Below are 21,343 nucleotides of genomic sequence, written 5' to 3' on the forward strand. Positions count from 1 at the left end.
ACGAACCCAATGACTCCGATGCAAGACAGCCGATCTGATGTGAACGTTTACGGAAGACGGGATGAAGACTGTGGGAAATCGGTAAAAGGTCAAGGCCAGGCGCGGGGAAAATGTGACGGGAGGTGTCTGGAGGCGCGGCTGAACCGCGAGTTCTGCGAAGGTGTGGGGGACGCGGCGGCCCGGGATCACCACCTGGTTGATCGGTGTCCCGTCCCCTAAATCCCAGTCACGGCGCCGGGGAAGAGGGGCAAAGGCATTTCAAACGACCCGCGTCCCCCACACCGGACCAACCTGCCGCCGCCGACCGACTCGCCCCGTCTCCTTCACGGCTCCAGGCCCGGCGCCGTCACCGATTGCGTCAAACGTCACTTTCCAACGCTGCGTCGCCAACCGGAGCGCGGTGAGGAGCGGGGGTCGCTGGAGGGGTGGGCAGTGAGTGGGGGGGGGTTGGGGATGGAGGGGGGAATCCGATTGCCTTAGCGCTCCCTCTACAGGCTGGAGGGAGGATAGCAGGGAGTGAGGCACCGCAGAACAACCTACTGAGAATGAGAATCAATCTTATTATCTCCGACATGTGTCATGAAATTTGCTGTTTTGCGGCAGCAGTACAGTGAGGTACATAAAATTTAAAATAGTTTACAATAAGAAATATAAAATATATAGGTAATACAAAACCACAGAGCTTTAATCAATCAGCTTTAAGTTCCTTGGGGTCAACATCGCAAATGACCTGACTTGGTCCAACCAAGCAGAGTCCACTGCCAAGAAGGCCCACCAGCGCCTTTACTTCCTGAGAAAGCTAAAGAAATTGGCCTGTCCCCTAAAACCCTCACTAATTTTTATAGATGCACCGTAGAAAGCATTCTTCTAGGGTGCATCACAACCTGGTATGGAAGTTGTCCTCTCCAAGACCGGAGGAAGATGCAAAAGATCGTGAACACAGGCCAGCACATCACACAAACCAATCTTCCGTCCATGGACTCACTTTACACCGCACGCTGTCGGAGCAGTGCTGCCAGGATAATCAAGGACACGACCCACCCAGCCAACACACTTTTCGTCCCTCTTCCCTCCAGGAGAAGGCCCAGGAGCTTGAAGACTCGTACGGCCAGATTTGGGAACAGCTTCTTTCCAACTGTGATAAGACTGCTCAACGGATCCTGACCCAGATCTGGGCCGTACCCTCCAACTATCCGGACCTGCCTCTCGGTTTTTTTTGCACTACCTTACTTTCCATTTTCTGTTTTCTACTTATGATTTATAATTTAAATTCTTAATATTTACTATCGATTTGTACTCCAGGGAGTGCAAAGTGCAGAATCAAATATCGCTGTGATGATTGTATGCTCTAGTATTAATTGCTTGAAGACAATAAGGTATAAAGTATAAAGTATCACAGGTAGACCCCAGGACAGTGTGCTTCACCCCCCCCCCACTCAAGTCATTTTACACCTATGATTGGATAAGCACAGCTCTGGTACCATATTCAAGTTTGCTGATGACACCACTGTTGTGGGCTGAATCAAAGGTGGTGACGAACGAGCATGCTAGAGGGAGATTGAAAATTTGGCTGAGTGGGGTCATAACAACAACCTCTCATTCAATATAGATCAAGGAACTGATTATAGACTTCAGGAAAGGGAAACCAGAGGTCACAGGCCACAGGCAGCTGTGGAGGCCAAGCCTTTATGCAGACAGCTCACCCTGCAAAAACTCATTTCAGGGAGGTAGCACCATCAATTTGTGGGAGACTTCCGGGAGAGGTGGGATGTCTGCAATAGAGTAGCTCCTTAGCAGCTAGCCAACTAGTTTAAATGACGTTAACTATGCTAATGAACGAATGACATCTGTTAAACTCACCTCAACATGTCTTTTACAGTCTTAACCCACCATGGGCAGTAGAAAAGTCACTGTTGCAAACAGTGCAGCGAGCAACACTGTCATTATTTTTGACCCCTATTAGGCAGGGGTATGCTTTAGGGTAGTCTGGGGTGAGGTACGTTTTATATTTTCTTTTTTTGGAACACTCTGCCATGGCGTGTTTTTCTCTTTCTTTCTCTCTCTCTCTCTCACACACACACACACACACACACACACACACACACAGAAGAATGAGATGTATGAAATGCCGCCTCCCCGAAGTGAGATTTTGCAGGGTGGGATGTCTGCAGATCAACCGGCAATTGTAAATAGTCGGGTAGAATGGGTTCATGGAAAAACCAAACCGAAAGGGATTCGGCAGGGGATGCATTGAGAGAGAATAGTTCAGAACGGTGAAGGACTCCCTGGAGCCGCGCCTGACGAACCCAACGAAGCCAACGACCCCGATGTTAGGGAGCCGATGTGATGTGGAGATCAGCCTGATCGGGAGCACCTTGGAACAACACCTTATACCTCCTCTACTGTAAAGATGAAGGCACACTCAGGTTGGAGAAACAACACCTTATATTCCGTCTGGGTAGCCTCCAACCTGATGGCATGAGTACTCCCGATGTGGCCTTCTATATATTGGTGAGACCCGACGCAGACTGGGAGACCGCTTTGCTGAACACCTACGCTCTGTCTGCCAGAGAAAGCAGGATCTCCCAGTGGCCACACATTTTAATTCCACATCCCATTCCCATTCTGACATGTCTATCCACGGCCTCCTCTACTGTAAAGATGAAGCCACACTCAGGTTGGAGGAACAACACCTTATATTCCGTCTGGGTAGCCTCCGACCTGATGGCATGAACATCGGCTTCTCTAACTTCCGCTAATGCCCCACCTCCCCCTCGTACCCCATCCGTTACTTATTGTTATACACACATTCTTTCCCTCACTCTCTTTTTTCTCCCTCTGTCCCTCCGACTATATGCCTTGCCCGTCCTCTGGGTCCCCCCCCCTTTTTTTCCTTCTCCCTGGGCCTCCTGTCCCATGATCCTCTCATATCCCCTTTGCCAATCACCTGTCCAGCTCTTGGCTCCAACCCTCCCCCTCCTGTCTTCTCCTATCATTTTGGATCTCCCCCTCCCCGTCCCACTTTCAAATCTCTTACTAAATCTTCCTTCAATTAGTCCTGACGAAGGATCTCAGCCCGAAATGTCAACTGTACCTCTTCCTAGAGATGCTGCCTGGCCTGCTGCATTCACCAGCAACTTTGATGCGTGTTGCTTGAAATTCCAGCATCTGCAGAATTCCTCTTGTCCACATCTGGACTGCCGTTTTTGGTGGAGTCCATCTTGCTGTGATTCATGTGGTTCTCAGATCCCGTAGCAGACAGGGGTAAAGGCAAGAAGATCCTTTTATGTTTTGTTTTTCTGATTATTTGTTTCTGATTTTCTGTTTTTAATTATTTAAAACTTTTTAGCTGATTTGCTATCTTCTAAAAAATTATAAGGATTTAAAATCTCAAGTTTCATTTTGAATTACTTTTATTTTTTTTAGATTGACAACTTTCAAAGGTGTCAGGGGACTCTTGAATGGTACAGCCAAGGTCTCACGACTGCAGTCCAGGACAGTTCAAGCAGCAAGATAGGCCAGGTGCATCCTGACCAGATGGGTCCTGTTTGGGGTGACTGCTGGCAGTGAGATTGCTCGGATTAACGTATCTGCACGCCCAAACTCTGGCCACTAGGTGCTGCTGTAGAACACTTTTAAAACTCTGCTCTCAGTCCGGCCATTATGACTACCTGTACCTGCAAAACCAAACTGTTGGAGAGACTCGGCAGGTCTGACAGCCGTCTACGGAGCCGAGGGAAATGTCGACTACCCCTCTGGAATTGTTTGCTCCACATTCCAGCATCTGCATCCTCCCGTGTCCCAGGAAATGCTTGCACGAACTGGTTGCTGTGCTGTGTATCTGAAAAAAATAATTTTAAAAATAATTATTTTAAAAAATAATCATTCATTGGTTGTGAACGTTACCAGTCTGGTCCCCCAAATGTCTGAGGGCTGCCTTCTTGAAGCCGCTTTAGGAGGGTGGTTGCTCCTTGCAGGATAGGAGTCACAAACAGGCCAAACCGGGAGAGGAAAATGGATTTTAAACTCAAGGACTCAAAGGAACCGGTTGTACTTTTGCCATGATCATGCAGCTTCATGTTCTGCTTTAGATTATGAGAACATTCAGTGCTCTTTCATTGTCATTTAGAAATGCATACATGATACAATGTTTCTCCAGAGTGATAGCACAGAAAACAGGACAAACCAAAGACTAACACTGACAGAACCACATAATTATAACATATAGTTACAGCAGTGCAAAGCAATACCATAATTTGATGAAAAACAAACCATGGGCACAGTAAGTAGCCAATAATAGTCCTATTTCTCTCAGTTTGGATAGCTAATTTGTTCTTGGGAGATTAATAACTGAAACCCTACTGTAACCTACTGTTGAAACCGTTGTTAAGGACTGTTGACAGTGTTGTTAATAATTCATATGGTGTGTGGCCTTTATCAACCGTGGTATTGAGTTCAAGAGCTGTGAGGTAATGTTACAGCTATGTAAGACCTTAGTTAGACCCCACTTGGAGTACTGCATTCAGTTCTGGTCACCTCACTATAGGAAGGATGTGGATACTACAGAGAGAGTGCAGAGGAGATTTACAAGGATGTTGCCTGGATTGGAAGGCGTACCTTATGAGAATAGGTTGAGAGAACTCGGCCTTTTCTCCTTGAAGTGACAGAGGATGAGAGGTGACCTGATAGAGATATATAAGGTGATGAGAGGCATTGATCGTGTTGATGGCCAGAGGCTTTTTCCCAGGCCTGAAATGGCTAACATGAGTTTTAAGGTGCTTGGAAGTAGGTACAGAGGAGATGTCAGGGGTAAGTTTTTCACACAGAGAGTGGTGGGATGCACTGCTGGCGGCGGTGGTGACGAGCTTCTTGGGTAGGTACATGGAGCTTCGAAAAATAGAGGGCAATGCGGTAGGGAAATTCTAGGCAGTTTCTAGAGTAGGTTACATGGTCAGCACAACATTGTGGGCCAAAGGGTCTGTAATGTGCTGTAGTTAAAAAAAAAAGAAAGGAACAGAATGAACCATTCTATCATTCCTCCCAAAGAAATAACCAACTAAAGTCCCAAGAATTGCACCCCAGGCCACCAACCATCTATCTTGATAGGCAGTCATTAAACACACCTCTCCACGCTCTGCTCCTTTCCTCAGAGAAACATCCATACTGGGTCTTGTGCATATGAAAATGTAGTTCAGACAGAGAACAGCAGGAAAGCTTCCACTCGGAGTTGGAGTCACACGGGAGCCAGCTCAGCACAGAACAGGGTCTTCCTTCCCCAAAAAAAGAGACATGTGAAACGACTATTTTAACTGAAATAGCTGATTTAACCTGTTTCCCCAAAAGCCCCAATGAGAGCTGAACTCAACTTTCTGCATTATTTTTCATGTCACTGGATTAACTAGCTGAGAAACACGAACCCCCACGAAGAAGAAGGCAGAACTAAAAACACGTGATGCTTATCCACGCCGCCTTAAATGTAGAAAATCTGATTTCAGCTCTTCCCCTGCTTGACGTATGAAAAGCCCGTGCGTATGAGTTAGTGCCTGCGAGCTCGGTGGGATGACTTTGCCAACTACTGCATGCTGCAGGCATCTTCAGGCTGCATTTCAAACTTTGGGTTACAAACACTTCACAGGAATGCAACCCCTACTGTAACCTATGAAGACCCTGAAGTTAAAATGAACTTGCATTTATAATACAGCCTTCCATTATGACAGGTTTCGTTACCAACAAATTGTTGTGCAGACGATGACCTTGGGCTCACAGAGGATCGGCAGTAGTGATGTGGTTTTACTGCTGACATCCCCGGGCTGTGGTTGCATGGGAAATGGACACATCCCCCCTCCCCCCCAGTGCCACTGATATTTGCGGAACAATGCATAGTCTGCCTGATAGGTCTGGTTGGGGCTTCAACAGGATCACAGCAAACTGGTAAGGAGACAGGTAAATGTGACGTGACCGAAAAATGGCCTGCTGTGACTGTCAGACACTAATTGTTCCACCAGACTATTGTCCCATTCACTCTAACCCATCAGACTGTCCCACTCACTCTAACTCTCATCAACCTAACATCCCACTCACTCTAACCCCACTAGAATAATGTCCCACTCACTCTAACCCCACTAGAATAATGTCCCGCTCACTCTAACCCCACTAGAATAATGTCCCATTCACTCTGACCCCACTAGAATAACGTCCCGCTCGCTCTGACCCCTCTAGAATAATGTCCTGCTCGCTCTAACCCCACTAGGATAATGTCCCACTCGCTCTAACCCCACTAGATAATGTCCCGCTCACTCTAACCCCACTAGGATAATGTCCCATTCGTTCTAACCCCACTAGAATAATGTCCCATTCGCTCTAACCCCACTAGAATAACGTCCCACTCGCTCTGACCCCACTAGAATAACGTCCCACTCGCTCTGACCCCACTAAAGTAACGTCCTGCTCCCTCTAACCCCACTAGAATAACGTCCCGTCCACTCTAACCCCACTAGAATAACGTCCCGTTCGCTCTAACCCCACTAGAATAACGTCCCATTCGCTCTAACCCCACTAGAATAACGTTCCGTCTGCTCTAACCCCACTAGAATAACGTCCCGCTTGCTCTAACCCCACTAGGATAACGTCCCATTCGTTCTAACCCCACTAGAATAACGTCCCGTCCGCTCTAACCCCACTAGAATAACATCCCACTCACTCTAACCCCACTAGAATAATGTCCTATTTGCTCTGACCCCACTAGAATAACGTCCCACTCGCTCTAACCCCACTAGAATAAGGTCCTGCTCGCTCTGACCCCACTAGAATAATGTCCCGCTCGCTCTGACCCCACTAGAATAACATCCCGCTCGCTCTAACCCCACTAGAATAATATCCCGCTCGCTCTAACCCCACTAGAATAACGTCCTGCTCGCTCTGACCCCACTAGGAATACGTCCCGCTCCCTCTAACCCCACTAGAATAACATCCCACTCACTCTAACCCCACTAGAATAATGTCCTATTTGCTCTGACCCCACTAGAATAACGTCCCACTCGCTCTAACCCCACTAGAATAAGGTCCTGCTCGCTCTGACCCCACTAGAATAATGTCCCGCTCGCTCTGACCCCACTAGAATAACGTCCCGCTCGCTCTAACCCCACTAGAATAATATCCCGCTCGCTCTAACCCTACTAGAATAACGTCCTGCTCGCTCTGACCCCACTAGGAATACGTCCCGCTCCCTCTAACCCCACTAGAATAATGTCCCACTCGCTCTAACCCCACTAGGATAATGTCCCGCTCGCTCTGACCCCACTAGAATAATGTCCCATTCTTTCCAACCCCACCAGAATAATGGCTCTAATCCCCAGCACCTAACAAGCTGTTCCCCCTTCTACGAGATGAATCAAGCTGGGAAATCTTGAACTGGGATCCACCCAGCCGCCCGCCTGGCACCACTCTCTGCAGAGTCCTGCGATCGAGGGAAGTACAGTTCCCGTACCAGGCAGTGATGCAGCCAGTCAGGTGTGGAACAGTCACCCAGAGTTGCCAGTATTCACACCCAGGCATCTTCCACTGCCTAGAACTGGAGCAGAAGTGTCATCCCAGGGGACTGTCTGAGAAATGAGAACCTCCTGCCTGCCCCGTGCCCACACTACCAATCGTTAGTGAGCTGTCCCATTCAATACGCCGCTCGATGTGCGCCATGCCTGCCGGAGCTTTCAGCCACCGCACTCGCCATCGGTTTCATTTTCCACGTATCTAGTGGAAAATGAAACCGATGGCGAGTGCAGTGGCTGAACCTTTTATCTTTTTATCAGTTCCATTTCCTTTAAGGTCATTTATTGAAACAAGCAGGTACATTTGCTGAAAATTTGTTCAAACCTGAGGAAATGTGCCTAATTATGAAATGACTTACTGCCCATTACGCCGCTGGTGTTTAGGTCAGCAATGAAGGTCCGCCATCCCTGGTGATGTTCAGGGCTTCCTTCGTCGTGTCAGTAGCCTCCTCTCAGTTTTCACTCCTGTCAGTCATGTGAGTCCCAAGTGGAGACTCAGGAATACTGTCACACTCAGATGTAGAAGAATTTTTCATTGCTGTTTCTGTAACAGTTTGTTTTGCCAGTCAGGGTTGTTAGCCCCACCCCCACCCCCTGAACTGGCAGAGCAGTGGTCCACTCTTAGTCTGACCTTTAACCCTTTGACCCATTTGGCATGGGTGACCCCACCAAGAGCCAAGACAAAAAGCCCTGACTCCAGCCAACATGGCTCCCTGGGTTTTTGAGGCTCGCAAGCCTCTAAATCTAATGACAAGGTTGTGATCCTCTTGGAGGGATTAAGAAATTGCAAATGAATAATTTGAAGGGTCAAAAAGGCACCACCAAAAGGTACATGGTTCATTGTACCATGATGAGATCAGCAGCACTTTGGTAAATAAACCCTTGCTTCTGTTTGTAATTCAAAGGCCAGCAAGACAGTGCTCTCACAGGGCGAGTTCATTAGACGCGCAACGTGTCCAGTGTGCCTTGGGTTGGAATCCTTTGTCAGTTTGGTGGGGAGAGCCAGAGGTGAGTCAGCGATAAAACTGAAGCATTACTCATCTCTTCCCGACTTCTTCTTCAGTAGTCACAGGACATCAGGGGACTGTGGGCACCAAGCCAGCATCAGGCATGTGCATGAGGTACAAACCTCTCTCCCCATGGTTGAGTCACTTTGAAAGGACAACAGCCTGGCAGTTCTCCAAAACTGGTCTCAGCATGAAATGAAGGGGAGGAGGAACTCAGTAGCAATAACCATGATTCAGCCTGGTAGGATAGACGATATACCAGAAGGTCCAAGAAGGTCAATTTTCCACATATAAAGCAAAAGACACAGTGCTATCCTCCAGAAGTACTCATTTGTCATTAACCCATTAAGAACCTAGCAGTTGTAAGCTAGCCTAATGGCAGAGACAGGAAATATGACTGTTTATAGGGAACTGAACGGGCTTTACAAAGTACTTTAGAAGTGAAAGCAAAGCCCCTTTGTACAACAGAAATGAACTCCCGATCACTCAAATCACTTCATCGTGACCTCACATACCTTATTGTCTACCTTCACAGGATCTTTTTCTGTAATTGTGACGCTATATTCTGCGGTGACACATACAAAATGCTGGAGGAACTCAGCAGGTCAGGCAGCATCTGTGGAAATGAATGAAGTGTTGGCCTTTTGGTCCAAGAGCCTTTCATCGGAACTGGAAAGGAAGGGGGTAGAACCCAGAATTAGGTGGTGTGGGGGTGGGGAAGGAGTTCAGGGTGGAAGGTGATAGGTGGGTCAGGGTGGGGGAATGAAGTGAGAAGCTGGGAAGTGATAGGTGGAAAAGGGAAATGGCTGAAGATGAAAGGAATCTGATAGGAGAGGAGAAAGGGAAGGAGGAGGGGCACTAGAGGGAGGTTTTAGACAGGTAAGAAGAAGAGAAGTAAGAGGGAAGCCAGAATGGTCTCCTTACATGAGGAAGGATATACTGGCTTTGGAGGTAGCGTAGAGGAGGTTTACTAGGTTGATTCCAGAGATGAGAGGGTTAGACCATGAGGAGAGATTGAGCTGCCTGGGACTGTACTCTCTGGAATTCAGAAGGGTGAAAGGAGATCTAATAGAAACATATACAATTCTGAAAGGGATAAATAAGACAGAGGCAGGAAAGTTGTTTCCACTGGTAGGTGAGATTAGAACTAGGGGACATAGCCTCAAGGTTTGGAGGAGTAAATTTAGGATTGTCATGGTCCGGTCCGTGAACTCCGTATTCTGGTTCACAGTCCAGTCCATTGACCCTTGCTCCTGGTTTTCCTGTCTACCCTGTTTCTGTTCTTGTTGAGCTCTAATGGACTCGTTGGGTCTGGCTGCATAAATACCTTCAGAGACCAGGGCGTGGCTGCTGGATTGTTCTTGTCCTTACTCCCTGTATCCCTTCTTCTGCCTTCTGTTTCCTGGCCTGAAGCCCTGCCTTGTCTTGCCGGTAACTCTCGCCTCACCTGAAGTTCTTGTCTCACCTTGCATTGCCTGAAGCCTTGCCTTGTCTTGCTGGTAACTCTCACCTCATCTCGCCTGCAGTCTTGTCCTGGAGCCACCCTGTACCTAGCTCCCTTCCTGTCCCTTGCCTCTGCCCAGGTAAGCCAGTCTTGCCATTACCTGCGGTTGGTTCTGTCCCTTCCTGTCCCTTGCCTCCGTCGGGTAAGCCAGGCCGTCTTGCCATTACCTGTGGTTGGTTTTGTCCCTTCTTGTTCCATGCCTCGGTCGGGTGGTGATCCGCACCCTGCCCAGGAGTACCGCGCCCTGCCCAGGTGAACCACGCCCTGCCCAGGAGGAGCCTGCCTAGCCCCAGGCCTGAAGACTCCGGCCTCCTGCCTAGCCCCAGGCCTGAAGACTCCGGCCTCCTGCCTAGCCCCAGGCCTGAAGACTCCGGCCTCCTGCCTAGCCCCAGGCCTGAAGACTCCGGCCTCCTGCCTAGCCCCAAGCCTGAAGACTCCAGCCTCCAGCCTCCTGCCAAGCCTTGCCTCATGTCTCTAGCCTCTAGCCTCAAGCCTGAAGACTCCAGTTTCCTGCCTCCTGCCAAGCCTCGTCTCTAGCTTCTAGTCTTAAACCTGAAGACTCCAGCCTCCTGCCAAGCCTCGCCTCTAGCCTCAAGCCTGAAGACTCCAGCCTCCAGCCTCGCCTCACCTCGTCTCCTGCCTCCAGCCTCGACTCGCCTCACCTCAAGTCTCCTGCCTCCTGCCAAGCCTCGCCTCAAGTCTCAAGTCTCCTGCCTCCTGCCAAGCCTCGCCTCAAGTCTCCAGCCTCCTGCCAAGCCTCGCCTCAAGTCTCAAGTCTCCAGCCTCCTGCCAAGCCTCGCCTGAAGCTTGAAGACTCCAGCCTCCTGCCTAGCCTCAAGCCTGAAGACTCCAGCCTCATCCTGCCTGCCAGCCAAGCCTCGTCCTTGCCTGGTTCCGGGGTCTGAGCCAGAGGCAAGACCCAGGTACTGGGTCCTTGTCCAGTCTCTGGCTCAGAGTCCAAAAGCCCGGGCTCCTAGCTCTCTTGTCCAGTCCTGTTCCGGGTTCCCAGTTTTCGTGTCCATGACCTTGCTCTTGCCCTGTATCCTAGTCCGGTCCCTAGTACTTCAGTGTCTGTGTCTTGCACTTGGGTCCGTTCCTAGCCACTGCTCTATGACAAGGATGGAGATAAGGAGAAACTGCTTTTCCCAAAGAGGGGTGAATCTGTGGAATTCTCTGCCCAATGAAGCAGTGGAGGGTAACTCAGTAAATATATTTAAGACAAATTTGGATAGACTTTTGCATAGTAGGGGAATTTCCCATAGTAGGGGAAAAGGCAGGTAGGTGGAGATGAGTCCATGGTCAGATCAACCATGATCTTATCGAGTAGCGGAGCAGGCCCAATGGGCCAGATGGCCGACTCCTGCTCCTATTTCTTACCTTCTTTTGTGCTGTCTTTTATTCACAGTGATCTGTCTGGATGGCATTCAAAACAAAACTTTTCACTATATCTTGGTACATGTGCCAATAAATAAACCAATTAAAAGAGAAGGAGGAGGTTCAGCTCTGCAACATCAATTCACCATGGCTGATTTTGTACCTCCACACCACTTTCCTGCCCTTTCCCCTGAACCCTCTATTCCTTTAATCTCCTGAAACCTAATCACTGAGCCTCCGCAGCCCAACAGGGTGGAGAATATCCCCAAAGATTCACTGCTCTCTGACTGAAGAGATCTCTACGCATTTTAGACTAGAGGAGAAATCTCTTCACTCAGTGCATTGGACCTTTGGAATGACGGAGGGAGAGGAAAACGAAGAAGACGGTGTGCACAGTGATGCACTGTCGATTACTCTAAAAGACTGGAAGTAGAGTAAATACTGAAAGGCTTTTATTAACAGTAAAATGGGACCTCGTCCATGCCCTGGACTGAGAGGGGGAGCAGTGGCACAATTGCCTTTATTCAGGGGTCTGTGGGAGGAGCCACAGGAGCAGTCAGCAGAGGGGCGTGTCCAGACAGGTCACCCAGTTACAACATATATATATGGTTTACCACACACAGTGGCTCACGGACACCTTCAGCACTTCACTCATCCAGGCTGCTGTCCCCACGTGCTTCAAATCAGCTGCCACCATCCCGGTACCAAAGAAATCTACATCTTCAGAACTAAGCGACCACCGCCCGGAGGCACACTCGCCAATCTTCATGAAGTGCTTTGATTGGCTGGCAAGTAGTAAAGCTGATCAGTACCTCCACCCACTAACCCACCCCAGCACATCCCTCACCACCACGACTTTATCACTTCCTGTCAGAGTCACCTTATGTATAAAAGCTCCTGTGTCTAGTGTCACATTATGGGCATATAATCAATCTATCTATATACAGTAGGCTATCTTTTGAATTCATGTTTGTTCTGTTTTTTATTATTGCATTTTTTAATTTCACTATGTTTTTTTGTGCTGCTTTGGAGTAAGGATTATTTTGTTCTCCTTTACAATTATGTTCTGATTAAGATTAAAGTCTGTCACGAGCCTTGTGGCCCATCAGGCCGGTGCTTATGCCGGTTTCCGTGGAGTGAAGAGACTGAGAGTACGAAACTCCCCCGCCGGCCCACCCCCCCCCCCCGCCAAGATAGGACGCCAGTCTATCACAGGGTTAACCCCCGGCATTTTTGCCGGTACCCATTCTCAGCTGGAGCACTGTTTTTTTTAAATTAATTTTTTAATGCATTTTTACAATAGAGCTACAGAAAAAAAACCATCAACAAAATGGAGATTTTTACAGTGCAAAACAACATGTCCAAATAAAAAAAGCACCTAAAATAAAATCATGTAAGATTAGAATCCACCCCAACCTCCCACTTAAAAAAAAACCCAGACCAAGAATTTCTGTGTATAAAAGAAAAAAAGTTAATCGGAGCATTCAACCCCACAGAGCTGTAACTATATATAAGAAAAAAGAAAATATAATGCTGACTACCAAAACTATAATGTAATTCACAACAAAAAACTGTAAAACTTACAGGAAAAAAAAGCTGAAAGTAAGGGACTGTAGCATACAAAAAAAAAGGATCAACTTAACCTAAAGAGGAGTTAACCCCCAGAAAAGCTCCCCACACCTTATGAAACTTTATGTCGGAATTAAGAAGTGAATAACGCATCTTTTCAAGGTCTAAACGGGACATAATATCACTAAGCCATTGAACGTGAGTGGGTGGGGAGACTGAAGCATTGTGTAGTTAAGTGCCTTGCTCAAGGACACACACCAAGGCTCGAACCCATGATCTTCAGATCGCTAGTCCAATGCCCTAACAACTTGGCCACGCGCCACACACTTATGATCTGGAAATGACATTAAGCAATCTTGAAAGGTTCAAGCAGAATCAAGAGCCAGTGCCACCTCTTTACTGAACAGAATGACGGCTCTGCAGGACGGTACACGGGGAGACTGGGTTGCTGACCGCTCCCGGCGTGCACAGAGTCAAGGCTGGTGTTGCATCTGACTGGCTCCCCTCCCTGACAGTGCCACCCCCATCATTACCGCGGAGGTCTTGTTGAGAATGGGTTGGAGCGTGTGGGGATTGTCTATGCATGGAGGAAGATGGGTAACTTGGGCGGTGCAATATAAGGGTCCATAATCGGGTGCGGAGAGCGCCAGTGATTTTGGGGAGCTACTTGGGAAGATGACTTTTGCAAGAGTGTCAACAGTAAATGAGGGTGTTAAGTAGGTGGTATACCAGGTTGAAAACTATTCTTGAAGGATTATTGCATCGCAGGATATATATCAGCTGGTTTTGGACTTAGTACCGTTTCAGAAATAGCAACAGGACAATGATGAGATGATCTATTTTGAGTGACATAACAAAAGAAGATATTGGAAATGCAAAGCAACACATACAAAATGCTGGAGGAACACAGCAGAGCAGGCAGCATCCATGGAAATGAATAAACAGTCGATGTCTTGGGCTGAGAACCTTCTTCAGGGGTGAAGGGTCTTGGCCCGAAATGTTGACTGCTTGTTCATTTCTAAGGATGCTGCCTGACTTGCCGAGTTCCTCCAGCATTTTGTTGTGTGTTGCTTTGGATTTCCAGCATCTGCAGAATTTCTTGTGTTTATAATGAATAGAGTTAATATCCTACTGTGGCCTTTTTGTTTGTTCTAATTGTGTTCTTTCTTGTTAAAGTTGTATATAAGTTACGTTTCCTTGTGAATGCTGCGTACATGATGTTTTGTGCATGTGAGCTGCTGCAATTGTGCCTGTGCATACATTTCCCAGGGAGGCAATTGCAATGTTGGTTGGAGTCACTAGCTAGCCTCCTTCCCCTGTCCCCACATTTTCACCCAGGCATCTTCCCCCTTCCTTTCCAGTTCTGAAGAAAGGTCTTGGCCCTAAACATCAAATGTTTACTCTTTTCCATTGATGCTGCCTGATCTGCTGAGTTCCTCAAGCAGCTTCTGTGTGTTGATCTTGAAGTAGGTTGAAAGATTGGCACAACATCATAGACCAGCGGGCATATATTGTACCGTTCTATGTTCTTTATACTTGTGCATATGACTACAAACTTGACTTTGATGTTCAATGGCCTATCATAAGGTTTTAGTGATGTTAATATAGGAGTAAATGTTAGCCAGGTCACCAAAAAGAATATCCCTCCCCTTTTATTGCCACTTGAGAAAAAGGTGTGGCCTTGGTTTAACGTCTCATTTGAATGCCAGCACATCCCTCCGTACTGCTCTGAAACATCAGACTACCCTGTGGTCTGAGAGTGGGGATTGAACTACTTTTTCGCTCAGAACTAAGGGTACAACAACTTCAGCCAACGCTGAAGGAAGACATTGAACCATCTTGCCTGGGACATCTCTTTGAACGAGCTGCCTAATTCACCCAGTTCTGGCTTCAAGTTAAAAGGATGGCAGAGTTTGTCATCAAAACGCTGGCCTGAAGCCCGAGAAGCGTTTATTCATCTCTTTGGGTTGATTGTTATCCACCTTCCCAACAGAAGTAACTGTTGAAGCTTCTCCTAGTGTTTCGGACAGCAAACGCTGCCTGGAGGGATTCCAGAGAGCTGCAGGTTTTACAGTCTGCTGGGTTTCACTTTTCACCGAGCAGTTGTAAAATGGGGAGTTTTGGCAAAAGGTGCCTCAGGAATAACGCAGGCATTTGGTAAGGTACCCCATGCAAGGCTTATTGAGAAAGTAAGGAGGCATGGGATCTGAGGGGACATTGCTTTGTGGATCCAGAACTGGCTTGCCCACAGGAGGCAAAGAGTGGTTGTAGAAGAGGTCATATTCTGTATGGAGGTCGGTCACCAGTGGAGTGCCTCAGAGATCTGTCCTGGGACCCTTACTCTTTGTGATTTTTATAAATGACCTGGATGAGGAAGTGGAGGGATGAGTTAATAAATCTGCTGATGACACAAAGGTTGGGGGTGTTGAGGATTGTGTGGAGGGCTGTCAGAGGTTACAGCGGAACAGTGATAAGATGCAAGACTGGGCTGAGAAGTAGCAAATGGAGGTCAACCCAGTTAAGTGTGAGGTGACACACACAAAAAATGCTGGTGAATGCAACAGGCCAGGCAGCATCTATAGGAAGAGGTACAGTCGACATTTTGGGCCGGGACCCTTCGTCAGGACTAACTGAAAGAAGAGATAGTAAGAGATTTGAAAGTGGGAAGGGGAGGGGAGATCCAAAATGATAGGAGAAGACAGGAGGGGGAGGGATGGAGCCAAGAGCTGGATTGGCAAAAGGGATACCAGGCTGGAGAAGGGAGAGAATCATGGGACGGGAAGCCTGGGGAAAAAGAGAAGGGGGGAGGGGAGCCCGGAGGGTGGAGAGCAGGCAAAGAGTTATAGTGAGAGGGACATAGGGAGAAAAAAGAGAGAGCGAGAGAAAGAAAAGGGGGGGAACAAAATATATAAAATATATATTAAATAAATAAATAAATAAGGGATGGGGTATGAGGGGGAGGTGGGGCATTAACGGAAGTTAGAGAAGTCAATGTTCATGCCATCAGGTTGGAGGCTACCCAGACGGAATATAAGGTGTTGTTCCTCCAACCTGAGTGTGGCTTCATCTTGACAGTAGAGGAGGCCGTGGATAGACATATCAGAATGGGAATGAGACGTGGAATTAAAATGTGTGGCCACTGGGAGATCCTGCTTTCTCTGGCAGACAGAGTGTAGGTGTTCAGCGAAACGATCTCCCAGTCTGCGTCGGGTCTCGCCAATATATAGAAGGCCACATCGGGAGCACCGGACGCAGTATATCACCCCAGCCGACTCACAGGTGAAGTGTCGCCTCACCTGGAAGGACTGTCTGGGGCCCTGAATGGCGGTAAGGGAGGAAGTGTAAGGGCATGTGTAGCACTTGTTCCGCTTACAAGGATAAGTGCCGGGAGGGAGTTCGGTGGGAATGGATTGGGGGGAATGAATGGACAAGGGAGTTGCGTAGGGAGCGATCCCTGCGGAATGCAGAGAGGGGGGAGGGAGGGAAAGATGTGCTTAGCGGTGGGATCCCGTTGGAGGTGGCGGAAGTTACGGAGAATTATATATTGGACTCGGAGGCTGGTGGGGTGGTAGGTGAGGACAAGGGGAACCCTATTCCTAGTGGGGTGGTGGGAGGATGGGGTGAGAGCAGATGTGTGTGAAATGGGAGAGATGCGTTTGAGAGCAGAGTTGATGGTGGAAGAAGGGAAGCCTCTTTCTTTAAAAAAGGAAGACATCTCCTTCATCCTGGAATGCAAAGCCTCATCTTGAGAGCAGATGCGGCGGAGAAGGAGGAATTGTGAGAAGGGGATGGCATTTTTGCAAGAGACAGGGTGGGAAGAGGAATAGTCCAGATAGCTGTGAGAGTCCATAGGCTTATAATAGACATCAGTAGATAAGCTGTCTTCAGAGACAGAGACAGAAAGATCTAGAAAGGGGAGGGAGGTGTCGGAAATGGACCAGGTAAACTTGAGGGCAGGGTGAAAGTTGGAGGCAAAGTTAATGAAGTCAATGAGCTCAGCATATGTGCAGGAAGCAGCGCCAATGCAGTTGTCGATATAGCGAAGGAAAGGAGGGGGACAGATACCAGTATAGGCTTGGAACATGGATTGTTCCACAAAGCCGACAAAAAGGCAGGCATAGCTGGGACTCTTACTATCTCTTCTTTCAGTTCTCCCCCTCCCTCTCCCACTTTCAAATCTCTTACTATCTCTTCTTTCAGTTAGTCCTGATGAAGGGTCCCAGCCCAAAACGTCGACTGTACCTCTTCCTATAGATGCTGCCTGGCCTGCTGCGTTCACCAGCATTTTTTGTGTGTGTTGCTTGAACTTCCAGTATCTGTAGATTTCCTCGTGTAAGTGTGAGGTGGTTCATTTTGGTAGGTCAAATATGATGGCAGAATATAGTATTAATAGTAAGACTCTTGGCAGTGTGGAGGATCAGAGGGATCTTAGGGTCTGAGTGCATAGGACGTTCAATCATGGGATTGAGTTTAAGAGCTGAGAGGTAATGTTACAGCTATATAGGACCCTGGTCAGACCCCACTTAGAGTACAGTGCTCAGTTCTGTTCGCCTCACTACAGGAAGGATGTGGAAACCGTAGAAAGGGTGCAGATGAGATTTACAAGGATGTTGCCTGGATTGGGGAGCATGCCTTATGAGAATAGGTTGAGTGAACTCGACCTTTTCTCCTTGGAGCGACAGAGGATGAGAGGTGACCTGATAGAGGTGTATAAGATGATGAGAGGCATTGATCGTGTGGACAGTCAGAGGCTTTTCCCCAGGGCTGAAATGGTTAATATGAGAGGGCACAGTTTTAAGGTGTTTGGAAGTAGGTACAGAGGAGATGTCAGGGGTAAGTTTTTTTACAGAGAGTGGTGAGTGTGTGGAATGGGCTGCCGGTGATGCTGGTGGAGGCGGATACGATAGGGTCTTTTAAGAGACTCCTGGATAGGTACATGGAGCTCAGAAAAATAGAGGGCTATGGGTAACCCAAGGTAATTTCTGAAGTAAGTACTTGTTCGGCACAGCATTGTGGGCCGAAGGGCCTGTATTGTGCTGTAGGTTTTCTATGTTTCTAATGTCTTCTACCGCCATTCCTTTTCCAGGACTGTGTCAGAACCATAAGTCACCTCGTGATCCTACGCAGCTGCCAAAACTGACCAGGAGCGACTGAAGTCTTCCACACCAAAGAGATGAGAACTGTGAATCTGATTTGCACTGGAAGTCACGGGCAGTGTGGGGATTAGCAGAACCTCTGGTAGGACAGGCATAAATCATGGATGCTGACCTCAAGGTTCTGGTGGACAGAGGAGGAACCTTCACTCCAGAAGACCCAGGAACAGTCTAAAGACAGAGAAAGTACTTAAAGGCCATGATATGGTCCACTCTCCTCTCCTATCAGATTCCTTCCTCTCCAGCCCTTTATCTTTCCTACCCACCTGGCTTCACCTGTCACCTTCTAGCCATCCTCCTTCCCCTCACCCCAGCTTTTTATTGTGGTGTCTTCCCCTTTCCTTTCCAGTCCTGATGAAGGGTCTTGGCCCGAAACGTCGACCGTTTATTCATTTCCACAGGTGCTGCCTGGCCTGCTGAGTTCCTCCAGCATTTTGTGCACATTGCACTAAGTAATTGGTTTGTTATTATCACACGCATTAAACTTTGCTTTGCATACCATCCATGCAGACCATTTCATTGCATCAGTACATTGAGATAGTGCAAGGGGAGAGTAGTAACAGAATGCAAATGAACTGCTGAGGTTTTCCTGCATTTTGTGTGTGTTGCAAATTAAAGTGCCACAGTTACAGAAAAAGTGCACTGTGAGCAGATAACAAAGTGTGAGGCCACATTGAGGTAAAGAGTGAGGTCAAGAGTCATTTTATTGTATGAGGCCCATTCAATAGTCTTATAATTGTGGGATAGGAGCTGTCCTTGAGCCTAGTAGTACCAGCTTTTAGGCTATTGTATCTGCTGCCCAAAGGGGTGGGGAGAAATGAGGGGTGCAGGATGGCAGGGGTCTTTGATTACTGGCTGCCTTAGTAAGGCAGTGAGAAGTGAAGACAGAAAGGAGACTTCTTATTTGTGGTGCGCTGAGCTGTGTCCATAATTCCCTACAGCTTCTTGTGATCTTGGGCAGAGCAGTTGTTGGTATAAGACACTGGCCAGGAGGAGGAAAAACAAACTATTTCTTTTTCTTTCACATTTTAAATCAAAGTTTCATTCAACTATAATAAAAATACCAACCTGCCTGCATCAGGTAGAACAGAAAATAAGCAAAACACGGAACAGGTACGGGTAGTTTCAATTTGCTCAGTAGTCAGGATGGTAAAAAGTACTAGAAAGTTTCATCTTGCCACAGGCCACTTCAGTAACACACATTTAAAGTGTTTACATGTAATACAAATTACACAACATTTTGCAGTGTTTGAATATATGGCACCCGTCTGTTCAGACTGGTCATGTGTTACTTCCCAGCTGGTCAAGTTATCTGCCCACCTGAATAACAATCTGTGAGCCATTGTTCTTGTTTTCCTGCTAACCTCTGTTGCATCCCAATACATCTTGGAAAAGGAAAAGCTGGATAACGGTAGTTACAATCCATCTAATGAGATTTGTAAACTTTAGATTATGACCAATGGTGTGTGGAATGAGCAATACCCAATTACTTGGAAGGACAGAACAAAAAAACAAACAATTTCTGTTGAAAAAATTGCCAAGAACAATCATGAACATGGAAAGACCATGATTGCCTGTATCACGGCACATAATGAACGAACGATCAATAAAAATTGGTGAGGGTAGAGGAGGACATGCCCAATTTTCTCACCCTCCTGAGGAAGGAGAGGTGCTAGTGTGCTTTCTTGGCCACGACATCCATACGGTTCGATCAGGACAGGCTGTTGGTGATGTTTATACCAAGGAACTTGAAGCTCTTGGAACTTGACCCCAGTGCACTAAGAATTTTAGGGCGGTACAATGGCATAGCAAGCAGAGCTGCTGCTTTACTGCTCCAGTAACCTGGGTTCAATCCTGACCTTGGGCACTGTCCGTGTGGAGTTTGCAAGTTCTCTCTATGATCACGTGGCTTTCCCCTGGGAGCTCCGATTTCCTCTCACTTTCCAAAAAACTTGTAGGCTGGCAGCTCTATTGCTGCAAAAGGCAGGCGAGCGGGAAAATCTAGGGGAAGTTGATCTGGAGCAGAGGATCCCAAACTAGGGTCCAAGGACCTTTCGGTTAAAAGTAGGGGTCCACGGCATAAAAAAAGATTGGGAACCCCTGATCTGGAGAGAACAAGGGGAGAATAAAGTGGATAGGATGGGTGTTAAAAGGCATTTGGTGATTGGTTCAGACTCTGTGTGCTATAGTGCCTGTTTCTCTGCTAAATCTCTCCATCAAACTATTGTATTACTCTTAAGTTTAATGATCTAACTTGTGGTCAAAGTCAGTAGAAACAACAACAGGTCCCACCTGTACCAAATCCACTCTCTCACACCGTCTCTCCAACAGTCTTACACATACCCACATTTCACTGTGTACACACACGTGCAGCTTGCATCAGTCATGGGATGTATTTCGTAAAAGCTGCAACACACTCACTAACGCCCCTGCCTATTGCCTCCAGAATGAGGTAGTTCATCATTCCATGTCCAAGGGCTCAGTGCAAGTGACTGAGGAGTGGAAACATGTGACTTTGGGGACGAGTGATTAGCAATATTGAGGTTGATTCGAAACTAGCTTGTCCTCTCATTTCACAATTCTGATGTAGGGTCTTCAACCTGAAGTGTTACCTTTACTCCCCTCTCCACAGACGCTGCCTGACCTGCTGAGTGTTCCTGACAATTTTTGTCCTTATTTTAATATTTTTTGAATGGTCGATTTTATCAGTGTGAGTGGGCATGTGGCCAAGTGGTTAAGGCATTGGACTAGCGACCTGAAGGTTGTGAGTTCGAGCCCCAGCCGAGGCAACGTGTGTTGTGTCCTTGAGCAAGGCACTTAATCACACATTGCTCTGCGATGACACTGGTGCCAAGCTGTATGGGTCCTAATGCCCTTCCCTTGGACAACATTGGTGTCGTGGAGAGGGGAGACTTGCAACTGCTGGTCTTTCATACAACCTCGCCCAGGCCTGCGCCCTGGAGAGTGAAGACTTTCCAGGCGCAGGTCCATGGTCTCACAAGACTAATGGATGCCTTTATCAGTTTAACCACATAGTGAAGGAACAATGGGGGACCGAATCAGCTGATACTCGGACGCGTATGGAAGGTTTGGAGGAGAGCAGAATGGAGTTATTAAAGGTAAATGGTGTCTAAATAATTTTAGAATATGTTGGTGAGTAACAGGGGAGGTCAATGTGGCATTAATGAGCTT

At 47.6% G+C, this 21,343-nt stretch overlaps 1 protein-coding gene and 1 long non-coding RNA gene across 3 annotated transcripts in view; both read right to left on the minus strand.

Annotated features, from left to right (window-relative positions):
- foxred2 (FAD-dependent oxidoreductase domain containing 2) overlaps positions 1–387 on the minus strand; it is a 50,859-nt gene extending 50,472 nt beyond the window's left edge. For both annotated transcript variants that reach the window (XR_011887716.1, XM_072271766.1), the window contains exon 1: positions 292–387. The gene's annotated coding sequence lies outside the window, so the exon portion shown is untranslated. The remainder of the gene's footprint in view (positions 1–291) is intronic.
- Positions 388–3,435: 3,048 nt separating this feature from the next.
- LOC140204875 (uncharacterized) lies at positions 3,436–8,176 on the minus strand. The gene is made up of 3 exons (XR_011887717.1): positions 7,904–8,176; positions 5,124–5,270; positions 3,436–3,841 (listed from the first exon to the last, which is right to left on the minus strand). It is a non-coding gene; the product is annotated as an uncharacterized lncRNA (long non-coding RNA).
- Between the last annotated feature and the right edge of the window lie 13,167 nt (positions 8,177–21,343).

This window comes from Mobula birostris, chromosome 11 (assembly GCF_030028105.1).
Source record: "Mobula birostris isolate sMobBir1 chromosome 11, sMobBir1.hap1, whole genome shotgun sequence".
In the NCBI taxonomy this organism is placed as follows: Eukaryota; Metazoa; Chordata; class Chondrichthyes; order Myliobatiformes; family Myliobatidae; genus Mobula; species Mobula birostris.